Here is a 12948-nt window from a genome sequence, read left to right as displayed (position 1 = left end):
AACCAAATGCCACCCTGGCTTCACTGATTGGCTGCCATCCTGAACGGGCGGGGTTAAAGCTACAAAGTGCTATACAGTACTGTTTAAAGAAAGATTTAACAGTCGGGGGGTGACGTTTTTATGTATATCTCAAGAACCGGACCACCTAGAAACTTAATTTTTTTAAAAAAATTAAAGCTGAGAATTCGGGCCATTTAAGGGGCTAAACGGGCGCCGGGTGGCATGCAAAGAATCTGGGTAAAACCCGACTAACCGGGCAATATGGCAACCCTATTTACTTCAGAGTAGGCCTCTTTGGGTTTGCACTGTCATCAGATTCTCAACTTTCTCTCTCTTCACCCTCTCCCTGTTCCCTCGGTTATTACGCTTTTTCCTCTAGGTGTTTCCTCTGTAGGGCTGGAGTCCTAATTCTACTTACCTGAGAGTAAGTTCCATTGAACTCTGTGGGACTTACTTCAGAGTAGGCCTCTTTAGGCTTGCATCGTCATCCTTCAGTTGCTGAACTCTGCCCCTTCCCTGGTTTGCTATGCTTTCCCTCACTTACCTGAGAGTAAATCCCATTGAACTCTATGGGATTTACTTCAGAGCAGGCCTCTTTGGGTTTACACTACAATCCTTCAAATTCTCAAATCTTTCTCTCTCCCCCCCCCCTCTCTCCCTTTCCCTCAGCTGTTGCACTTTTCCTCAAAATATTTCCTCTGTAGGGCTGGAGTCCTAATTCTACTTACCTGAGAGTAAGTTCCATTAAACTCTGTGGGACTTACTTCAGAGCAGGCTTCTTTGGGTTTGCACTGTGATCCTTCAGCTGCTGAACTCTCTCTTTTCCCTCCTTCCCTCATTTGTTGTGCTTTCCCTTATTTACCTGAGAGTAAGCCCCATTGAACTCTGGGGACTTACTTCAGACTAAGCCTCTTTAGGATTGCATTGCCATCCCTCCATTGCTGAACTCCACTCCCCTCCCTCTTGGCTGAGCTTTCCCTCAGACTGTTTGTCTTTTTTTTTTTTTTTTTTACTATTGGGCTGGAAATTCCTTTTCTTTCATTTCCTTTCCCCTTCTCACCTCCTCCAACCTCCCCTGAAACTAACAAGTCAGTTTTTGTCAATTCCACAGCTCCGTCAACCAGGCTTTATCCCTAGCTTTGCTCAAGGTTCCCGCTCCACAGATTGACGCAATGCTTCCTTCTCCTTTACCTCACTTCCAGTTGACAGCAGGTGCTGATAGCTAACTGTCTGGGACAAGCTCTCCCCGGAGAGAAAGCTACACACATTCAAAATCGCATGGAGAGAATGCAGGGAGACATGAACACGTGAGCAGAAGTCAAGTTTATTCAGGGGACAGCTACACATGGTGACTAGAAAAATCACCACATGTAGAATCTTTCTCACCAGCAGCTGTACACAGGTACAGGCAATGTGTACCTGGGTACAGACTAACATGAGAACACCCTCCTCAGAACTGTGCTATTTAGACAGTATCCTGCAATGTCAGGCACCAATCAGTATTTATTGATGTTTTTACTGATGCTTTTATTTATTTTATTGTAATTTTGTGTACTGCATTTTCATTTTTATGAAAGTGCAGCCTATAAATATTTAAATAAATAAATCAACGGTCTGCTGTCAGGTTATCTGCTGTCAGCATCATCTCCTTCTACAAGTACCTACCCAAAGGTTCTTTTTTGGGTGCTCCCACCAAACAACATGCAGTGGGTGATTACAGGGGAAATGGCTTTTACAGTGGTGGCACCTGGTTATGGATTTCACTTCCCAGAGAAGCTCATGTGGTGCTTTTATTGTGGTCTTTTTGGTGCCAGAAGAACCCTTCCCTCTGGGCCGGCTATCTCATCTTTCTGTCTCTTTTTTTTCTTTTTAGTGATTTGAAGATTCTTTGGATAGTTATAGAGTTTTAAGATTTGTGCAATTTTCAGCTGTTGTGAGTTCTGCTACATTGATTTTATCTTTATTTTTATGCTGCTTTTTTCATGGTTTCATGATTTTATTTTTGCAGTCCACTGTTTTATTGTTATTATTAGTTGTTCAGAGAACAGCATATAAATAGTATAAATAAATAAAGATATAAAATCCCATATTATCTAACAGTAATTGTATAGTATATACAATTCAGTAAACAGTACTCTCCAAAATGTCCTTAAAATCTATATTTTACTCTGATCTTGAACATTAGTAACTGCTTTCAAGTTTGAGGTAATGGCTTTTATTCAATGTAGTGCTAAGGAGATTGTTCCATCAATGCAAGCATTCCTCCTTGCCCTATGGAATTATCTCCCCTTTCCTCCCCCTGTGTGCTGTTCTAGCAGTTCTCCTAACCCTCTGGAGCAGATTGGCGGGCACAGAGGGCAAGCAGAAATCCAATTTAGTCAAATGCAGCCCGATGTCCCTTGGTATTACTACTATTACTGCTGCTACATTTATAGCCCACCTTTTCTCCAATGAGTTCAAGGTCACAACTCTCCCTTTCCCCATTTTATCCTCACAACACTGTGAGGTAGATTAGGTAAAAAGACAGTAACTGGCCCAAGGTCACAAAGTGAACCTCATGCCTAAGTAGAAGTTTGAACCTTGGTGTCCCAGGTCCTAGTGCATAAGGATCTTGTACTGACACATCTTTTTATATACTCAAGTTTAACCATGTATTTTGCCTTATAGCATAAACTGCACATAGCGTAGAACGTAGAGATATATAATATTATTTCATTGTTAAATTATTGTAAGAAGACTTCAGCCTGGTCACATCCTGGATGGGAAATTTCTTAGGATGGAAGACCCATCTAAACCTCTTGGAGTGTTGTAAGAAAAGAGTGAGATCAGGGCCAGCCTCAGGTACGCCGGGGCCCTTGGGCATCAGCCTGCCCTGGGCCCTTGCACCTGCATGCATGCATGCCCCACCTACCTACCAGGTGGGTGGAGGAGCAGGAGATTGGGCAGGTGAGGGGTGCAGGATGGGGGGCGAGCTAGTGAGCGAACAAGTGGGGGCAGAGGAGGGCAACCTAGTGGGATGGAGGAGAGCAAGTGAGCAGGGGAGAGGGTGAGCAAGTGAGCAGATGGGGAGGGGGAGCAGGGGGAGGGGGAGTGAGGGAGCAGGCAAGGGGCAGGATGGTGAGCGAGAGAGCAAGTAGGGGGCAGGGTGAAGGTGGGCAAGTGGGGGGAGAGGGCAAGTGAGTGAGCAGGAGGGGAGGGTGAGCAGGTGGGGGAGGATGAGCAAGGGAGCGGGTGAGGGTGGAGGGCAAGCTGGTGGGCATGAGGTAGGGCAAGTGAACAGGGGAGAGGGTGAGTGAGTGAGCAGGTGGGGAGGGGGAGCAGGGGAGTGCGAGTGAGGGAGCAGGCAAGGGGCAGGATGGTGAGCGAGGGAGCAAGTGGGAGGCAGGGTGAGGGTGGGCGAGTGGGGGGAGAGGGCAAGTGAGCAAGCAGGTGGGGAGGGTGAGCAAGGGAGCGGGTGAGGGTGGAGGGCAAGCAGGCAGGCATGGGGGAGGGCAAGCGAGCAGAAATGGGTGGGTGGTGAGTGAGCAGGCATGGGTGTGCCAGCAAGTGAGCAGGCAGCTCCCTCCCTGCGATCTGTGGCAGGGAGCCTTCTGCGGAAGGGGAGCCATGGGGCCCTCAGCTACAGCCCCACCTGTCCTCCCTTTGGAGTTGGCCCTGAGTGAGATGTTTAATGAAATCAGCACCTCGGAGGTAAAAAGATTTGAAAATATCCAGGTCCTACTGTCAGTTATGTTCATATTAATTTTGTAAAAATGTAATAACAAGTCCATACTCAAATTAGCTAGGTTCGTTCACTTGTAATACAGCTATTGTGGGGAGTCCAAACTTCAATTCTCAATTCAATTCTTTATTATACAGTCATAGACCCATTTTAAAACAAGATACAACAACAGAATACAATAAAATATTTTAAAAGGATTTAAATTTTTCAAATTTGTCATGAACCAGTTTTTTATGTGTAGATTGGGCTATAAACAAAAATTTTGCAACTTGTTCAGTTTTATCTTTAAGATTATCTGATAGAAGATATTTTATTTTCCATTCTATAGATCTACCAGGGAAGCCATCGATAAGAGGCACAATAAATTTTTTCCTTGCCTCACACTCCAAAAGCACATGTCCAACTGTTTCAGGCAACTTTGCCTTACAAATACAGTAACGGTTTTCCAGAGAAATGCCATTGAAGCGACCTGACAGGAGTGCAGAAGGTAAACAGTTGAATCTGGCCCGAGAAAACAAAAATCTATAATGTGGGAGACTCAGCTCTTCTATATATAATGCGTGATAGGGAGAACGAAAACTTAAGCCAAAGTGAAGGGGAGAGCAAGAGGAACGTGCCTTAGACGTTAAATACTGGCAATCTAAATCCTTTATCCGCTGGTCTAAATTTTGTTTGGCTACCCTGAAATCCCAGGTGACCAAAAGTTCTTTAGACAGGCCTAAATAGTTTAATTTTTCATCAAATATTTTGGACCAATGGCTTTTGAAAGGGTCTTTCCATATTAGATGGAGATAACCCAGGGAAGGTTCTGAATAAGCCATCTTGGACCAGAATCTAAAGGCTTGCAGCCATGCTGTGCACTCAACTGAGGAAATTCCAGCCTCAAGACAGAGTACTGCTGAAGAGGCACAACGAGGTAAACCAAAAATGGCCCTCAAAAAGCTTGAAAGTACCGATTCAACTTTTGCATTAAAATTTTCTATCCAAATCGGGAAGCCATAGAGAAGTTGAGGAAGTAACTTAACTTTAAGGATTTTTAATGCAGCAGGAATGTATCGACCGCCCTTGGTGTAAAAAAATCTAATAATAGCTTTCGAGGTATTTTGTGCTGCCAAAATTACAGTCCTGATATGGGAAGACCACGAAAGAGAAGAACAGAAATTAATTCCAAGATATTTAAATTTCTTTACTTGTTCAATTTTTTGGCCTTTAAATTTCCAATTTAATTTCTGAGACCTATGAGAGAAAACCATAATCTTAGATTTTGTAAAATTTATGGTAAGAAGATTTTTTTTACAATAACTCATAAATACCTGAAGAAGGCGTTTTAGTCCAATTTCTGAAAAGGACATCAGGACCGTGTCATCTGCATATAGCAGGATGGGACATCTTACATCAGCAATTTTTGGCGAATGGAAATTATCAGAATTGCAATTTTTACTTAGATCATTAATAAAAAGGTTAAATAAGGTGGGAGCCAGAACACATCCCTGCCTTACTCCGATGTCTACTGAAATAGGGCGCGTCAGACCACCATTTGGTCCATGGCGGACTCGGATTGATGTTGATTGATATAGTCTACTGATTAAGAATAGGAGGCGTTTGTCCATCGAGGTCTTACTTAATTTGGTCCATAGTAGATCTCTTGGGACTAAATCAAACACCGTCTTAAGATCCATGAAGGCTGCAAATAAGCCCCTATTTTTACCGCTCATATATTTTTCTGCCAAATATCTTAGTATTAGGCAGTGATCTATGGTGGATCTGTTTTTACAGAAACCAGCCTGCTCTTGTCCCAAAACGTTTTCTTCATCTAGCCAGGATTGTAGTTTGGAATTTAGGAAGCTTGCATAGGTCTTACCCACAACTGAAAGAAGGCTGATAGGCCTGTAATTTACCGGATCCCCCCATCACCCTTTTTGTAAAGAGGAATGACCACCACCTCTAACCAAGAAACAGGGATTTTTCCCGATAGATTTATGAGAGTATAGAGAGATGCTAACAGCGGTGCCCACCAGTCCTTATTTACTTTTAACATTTCTGATAATATCGAATCAATCCCTGGGGCCTTTCCATTTTTAAGAGTATTTATTAGAGCAATCACCTCTGTGTGTGTTACTGGAGGCCATTTTGGTAAAAAATTTGGATCAAATGAAAGAGAAGGCCAGCCAGGATTTTCACTGTTTTTTGCAAACTGTCGTGAAAAATAACTTTCCCAGATATCAGGAGAGATGGTACATTGCACAGGCACAGATGAGCCAAGGGCGTTTGTAACTAACGCCCAAAAAAGTTTGGAATCGTTGTTTAAAGAGGCGTTTGTTAATAACAGCCAGTCATTCCGTAAAGCCTGTTTCTTGTTATAAGTAAGTAATTTTTATAACTTTTTTTAGCTAAGTGATATTCAGGTGGAATAACTTTTTCTTCAGATTTCCGATAAGTTAGATAAATGTTTTTTAAATGAAGTTTAGACTTCCTACATTCCTTGTCGAACCAAGTTGGGCACATGTTGGTTTTTTGGCGAGGGCGAATTGGTGTTTTTAAGATCTCAGCTAGTGCAAAGGATAATGAGGAATACTCAAGTAAAGCTTCCGATATATCCTTTGATTCTATTACACGAGATCTGAAAAAAAGACCTCTCGAGGAGGTTAGAAATTTCTCCAGTTTGGCCATGGTGTATTTATTCCACCACACTCTCTTGTAGGAGGAGTTTGAGGATATGTTGATTTGCAAAGGTTTTGTGTGCGGGCGTATTCTCCCTTCTATGGAAAAATCGAATGTTAAGGGAAGGTGGTCACTTTCTATTCTATCACCGACCACAAAATTTTGTATATGTTTGAATAGAGAGGGGGATATTAACACATAATCCACCACACTGTTGCCATGTCCTGAAGTGAAGGTGAATTCTGCAAAAGGATCTGCCTCCTTGTGTCCATTTATTATTATTAGGTTTAAGCGGGCCACAAATTGTACCAAACATATACCAGCAAAATTTATTTTCTGATCTTTGGATGTTCTTACGTATTTCGGGATTACGTTTGTAGTATCTAAATCACCCCATAAGTAGGATAAAGCCAGAGTATCGTTTGTTGGTCCTATTCTGGCGTTTAAATCTCCTATAAGTATTAGATGAGCTTTTGGGTGAAGTTGTTCTAGACTTATGACATAATTTTCCAGCATTTGCCAGAGTGATAATATGTCAGCCTGTTTAACGGTGGGTGGAATACAGACATTTATTATTAGAATAGAGAATAAATTTAGTTGTATTAAAGTTGAAATGACTATATTTTCACAGGAGGGAAGCTTTTTTATTTTTGCACCTAGGGCTGTGGATAACAAGATTGCCAATCCAGCTTTTGCTCTGCCCTTACTCTTTACCGATTTTGCAGGGAGTTCTAGAGTTATAAAATCGTTTAAGTAGATGTTATTTACCGACCAAGTTTCTTGCAAACAGATCACATCATAGGCCCTCAAAAACTCAACGCACTCAGGGCAGTTTAATTTTGAGGCCCAGCCGGCAACATTCCAAGAAAGAAATTTAACCTGAAAAGCATTTAAAACAGTCTTACTATTATAGGAGGAGTGACATATTTCAACTGAGCTATATTTTACTTTCTTTGAGTACCAATTTTCCGCATTTTGAAAAGATTCAGCAACAGAGTTCTGAAATAAAGAAGATGGTATAACAGATTGTCAGGGTGATGTGGCATTTTCATGAATTATTGCTTCACAGGTAAAACTAGGTCTACATACATTTGAAAAGCCTGTTTTCAGTTTAGTCGGAAGAACTATAGAGGGTACTGATGGAACATTGGGAGGAGAACCCAGTTCATCAAACTCCAGGTATCTTGAACCAGACCTTTTGGCTCTTAAGTTGTTTAAGAGATTTTGAAGTTTATTTACGACTTCAGTCTGTTCGTTGTCAGCGAAAGTGGAAAAGTTGTTTATTAATTCTTCCTCACCTTCACATGAGAAGTCAAATAATACTTCGCTATCCTCGTTACTTGGTGTCTGAACATGAGGATAAGATGGTACTTCCGCAGGTGAAGTAGAAAAAGAGGAATTTATCTCGTCAATAGTAATCAGTTCAGAATAGATTGAGTTTGGTGATTTTGTTCTGTGCTCTACCTGTGGCCTATGAGACAAATATCCTGTCTTGTTTGTCACTTTTAGCTCAGAGAGTGACAAGGGATTTTTTGTACGAATTGAGTATTTTTGGGAAGATTTTTCGATCTTTGCTGTGGAAATTTTAGGGTTCAATAAAGTGTTACAGCCTTCCAGGGGGGGTGTTGTTGCTGTTAATGATAAGGGTAAGTTAGACATCGGATCTTTCTTTATAAATAGTGGTAAAGGTTTAGCAATGTTTGTAAAGTGTCTCTGAACCTTTATTTTATAACTGCCAAGAAGAGCAGTAAGTAAGTAGAACAGATATATTCAATGTTGGGTTATGAAGGTACTTCACGTTTACCACATCTTTTGGGCGTAAAATTTTCAGACCCAAAGCCTGAAGAGTATTACAAATCCTTTGTTTTCTCGCATCTAGCCCTTCATTATATCTTGGACAGGGAAGATTTAGTAAAGCTAAGTTTTTTTGGTTATATTGTAGCTTCCATGACCCATTTATTTTATTTGGTTTTAGAATAGTTTGTTTAGTCGAGTTTGCCTCTATTCCAGCTTTTGGGTTCACTTTAAGTGAGATCTCGTCAGTATTAAAAGAAGTTGGAGTATTGAGCGATGTCTCGCTACATGGCCGCGCAGTTTGCTCCTCAGCAGAGGTTGTAATTGGCTTCTTCATAGAGTCTTTAAAGTTCTTAGCCGACGACTTTGGTCGTTGTTGGTTATCTAATAGTTGAAATAGTCTCTGAAAGTTCATGTTGATATTCCTTGAAAAGTTTGATTTTTTAATGTTTTTTTCTTTTTTTTCTTTTCGTATATGGGTTTTCTTTCTCTTTTTCCCTTTTGGGTTTTTTGTTGGTTTCTGAGAAGATGCATCGTAATTTATGGTCAAATTTAATTTGATCAATTCTTCTAGGATGGATTTTAGTAGATAGTTTGTCTCTTCAATGAAATTTTTGATATTTTCAGTTTCTTTTGCTGCAATTGCCAATTGCAATTTCATACATTTTTGACCAGTTAATAGCAGTTTTTGACCAATTTCATTCATTTCCACATAATCAATAGGTTTCACAGGGCAAACATACGATGACTCATCTTGTAATATAAACTGGTCAGAGCCTATAGGGTCGTTGTTAGGAGAGTTTGGGATAATGTCTGAACCAAGTAAGGAAATTCTCTGTATTTCTTGAGGAGTACAACACTGTTTTTCAACATCTATAGTTCTTGATGGAGATTGATCATTTGGATTTTCAATATTTATAGGTCTTTCAGTCATGTTTGTCTCATGTTCCGGCATTAGAGAGATTGTTAAATCAGCTTGAGTATTTCTAGGAGATGAGAGATTCAAAGTACTAGATTTTAGATTATATTCATCAACTAGGGTATTGGATTTCTCTCTCGAATCGAAGTGTAACTGTTTCTTTAGTAGTGGAACAGCTGTATTTGCAGTATTGTAGTTTCCGTTTTTTTCTGTTGCATTCAAATCCCAATATGAGAAAAATTGGGTAATTTTTTGTTGGAGATCATCCTTGCCAGGCATCTCTAGTTTATTTGTCAGCGTAAAAACTTGATCATACTGCTTTTTTCATGTTTGTACCATTTTAAGGACTTATTCAGAACTACGAAAGGCTGTTTCTTTAAATGAGTCCTTGTTCAGATTGCAGAGAAGCTGTCTCTTTAAATAAGTCAAGAGGTCTCTCGATCACGAGAGCATAATTTCAGTACTCCCTTTGTAAAAGTTTGAAATCACTAGTAAAACTAAGAAAACAATAATACAAAGTTTCTTTTTGTCGTCACCTAATAGTATAATAGTATAAGTTCTTCTCTTTTTTTTTCTTACATCAGAAAAGTAGAGATAAAATACTCTAAAAAATGCTCAATAAAACATCCCAGTCCACAAAGAGACCAAGTTTATCACTTTTAAAGGCAGAGTTCCAATTTCCTGCTTAATTAGATAGATAATAAAAAATAAAAAGAAATAATTTACAGTTTACACTTTACAGACGATTTGTAGAGTTCTCGATATAGTAGCCATCAATATCTATATCTGCGTCGCCATCTCAGTTTCAGCTTGTAGTTAACTCCCAGACCACGAGAATGTTAATTATTTCCAGTAACCAGAGTATGCCTGAGTAAAGTCAAGGTCAGCTTTTCCTAAGGAGATAAAGAGGCTTCCTTATGCAGACTTTGATTATTAGAGTCAGAGTAGAGTTTCTCAAAGTCCAGCTTGTCTTTATTGAGAGTGATTAATTTATTTCCAGGGAGCTCTGTTTACCTAGCTTCATAGCTCCGCGGCCATCTCGTTTATCAGGGAGTCCAAACTTATTTAACCAAGCCAAGTATCCCTCAACCTGATGTTAAAACTTTATCATTTCTTAACTCAGATCTCAACTTTCTTAGCCAGATAGACACAAGATGGACCTATTATTTACACCCCTGATCTGTGCTGACAACAAATAGCTAGGAGAGTTACCAAATGTACCCATTTCAACTCGGGTGTTTAATCACCCGCAAAAGCTGTTAATTGCTTCATATACTCAGACGCCATGAACATTATCCATTCTCTAAATATTTTACCTCTCTGATGGCTCTCGGGAATCTAAGAGCCTTTTAAAGATGTCTATAGAAACACAATTCCCTTCTAACACTCAAAGAAAGATTGTTAGCTCACCCTAAATATGATTGCTAATGGAAGGACAGAGGCCAAAGTGATAAAAGTTAAATTTGTGAATGAGAAGTGAAAAGTGTCAGGTCAGGAAAGATAGAGAAGAAAAGAAGAATCTTATGGTTAGGTAAGAGATCACTAGGATGTAGGAGGGATCCATTTAAAATGGGATATGGACCCCCTGCTTTTGTCCAAGCCATTGGTGCATTGACAACTAATTACATGCAAAATTATATACAAAAGCTTACAGTTATGAGGTGGTCAGATGACTGTCTTTAAAAACACCCATCTTTTTTTTTTTAGGAAAGGCTGGCTACAAAGTTTAGAAGCCATTGCCCACATTCATAATGGGGCTGCAAATGCCCCTGTGAGTGAGGGCTTGTGAAGACATATTGTAATCCGGAGGGACATTGCATACAAGGGCAGCCATATTTTTTTTCTGTACAGTGACCCTGGGAACAATGGTATGTTATCATGCACCATCACTTTTTAAAGTGTTTGGTGGTTGCAACAGCAGTCAGGCTTTCTAGGCACTGCAGGTGGTTCTTTAAAAACAAAATTTTCTTATAAAACAAAGGTAGCCTTCTGGCCACCCTTTAACTGTAGGGTTTCAAAGGACACCCCCCCCACCCAGAACTTTCACACCCATCCAAACAGTCTTGAAATTCAAATCCTTATTTTTGTCAGGAAGTAAAATGGAAATGGACTGCCTACAAGTTGATCCTAATTTATGACAACCCTATGAATAGGGATTTCATGGTAAGCGGTATTCAGAGGGGGTTTACCATTGCCTCCCTCTGAGGCTAGTCCTCCCCAGCTGGCTAGGGCCTGCTCAGCTTGCCACAGCTGCACAAACCTGCCCCTTCCTTGTCCACAACTGCCAGATGGGGGCAACTGGGCTCCTTGGGACTATGCAGCTTGCCCACGGCTGCACAGGTGGCAGGGCACGTAACCCCTGAGCCACTCACTGTGGGGGTGATCTTTAGCTAGCCCTTGACACCCAGGAGACACAAGCGGGGATTTCAACGCACAGACTCTGGACTCCCAGCCAGACTCTCCTACCCACTGTGCTATACCAGATGTTGTCAGGTAGGAAGGTCCAACAAAAAGCCATCCATAAGAATTCCATCATTCTCACCAGGAAACCAATCCATCCGGGAGCTGGATGCAAGGGTTTGTGCTTGGCATTGGGTTGCAGACAGGGCCGGCACCAGATATGACTGGGCCCTTGCCTGCCATCAATGAAGGTGGTGGCAGGGGTGTCAGCCCCTTAGGGAAGCCTCTGCCTCTATCTTGGTTGATGGTTTATGGTAGGTATGCATGCACAGCATGCACATCATTCACAACGGGAGAGGTAGGTGGGGCATGTGTGTAGGCTTGTTGAAGCCCCACAGTCAGTATGGGGAGTGCCTGGGAGCTCCCTCTCTGTGATCTGTGGCAGGGTCAGGAGTTGATGCTGCTGTGGATCATGGAATGGGAGCACTATCCTCCCACCCTAAGGAGGGGCCCTTAGCCAGGGCCTGACCTGGCTGCCATCTGGCACCGGCCCTGGTTGCAGAAATAGGACATATATCTTGGTGTACCACCAACACCACTGCCCAACCACTTCCCTAACTGAACTTGCAGAAGTTGTTTCTGGTGTGGTATTGGAGAACCCCAGGACATTAGTCTCGGGGGATTTTGATATCCAGGCCAATATGACCTTGTTAGTGTAACCCCTATGGGTTATATTGGTTTGGTCCAGTGGGTGGAGAAACCTTATGGAAGGATTGTATTAAGGAGTTGAGTACAAACCGTGAGGAAGCTGAAGAGAAAAGGAGCTGTTAATGCCAGGAGTAAGGACTAGGCCCTTGTCACCTTGAATTAGGTAATGGGGTTTTACAATTATGTGTGTAAAGGGGAGGGAAGAGTAAATTAATTCTTTTGTGGCTTTATGTATTTGAATTTAAATTATATTTTATTTAGGGCTTTGAAGTTTGCAATTGGAAAATTCTGAATTTTCTCTACTGGACTTTCTGCAAGCAACTTCTTCATTTATGTCTTGCTGAATGCATTGGACTTTGGGAATTATTATGTTAAGAAGATATATGATATATTCTGTTGGCATACATGGTGTTATGTTCCTTTCAGTTATTGTTTAAATATATATATATATATAAAAAACAAACATTGTAATTGTGTTTGCAGTATTCATTTCAACGAGCCCCATAGGACCCAAGAAAGAGGTACATTAGGACTTCATAGTTCCTATGACAAGCATGGCATGGCATGACGACATGTTGTGCACCCAACATTACTGTAGGTCATACCCTCAATCTGGTCTTCACTATAGAGAGCACTGGGAATGATCAATTGATTGGGGTCATGACTATCATCCCATTGTCACCAATGGATCTGTCCTTGGTAAAGTTGGGAATGGCTGTGGCCGACCCTCCCTGTAGGGATAGCG

General features: G+C 41.2%; 1 long non-coding RNA gene across 1 annotated transcript; it reads left to right on the top strand.

Annotated features, from left to right (window-relative positions):
- The first annotated feature begins 928 nt into the window (after positions 1-928).
- On the top strand, positions 929-12609 carry LOC133380176 (uncharacterized). The gene is made up of 3 exons (XR_009761378.1): positions 929-1307; positions 4050-4208; positions 12465-12609. It is a non-coding gene; the product is annotated as an uncharacterized LOC133380176 (long non-coding RNA).
- Positions 12610-12948: the final 339 nt, after the last annotated feature.

This window comes from Rhineura floridana, chromosome 1 (genome assembly GCF_030035675.1).
Source record: "Rhineura floridana isolate rRhiFlo1 chromosome 1, rRhiFlo1.hap2, whole genome shotgun sequence".
NCBI classification, from domain to species: Eukaryota; Metazoa; Chordata; class Lepidosauria; order Squamata; family Rhineuridae; genus Rhineura; species Rhineura floridana.
The sequence above is the reverse complement of the archived record's forward strand: the minus strand, read 5'-3'. Positions and strand labels throughout refer to the sequence as shown.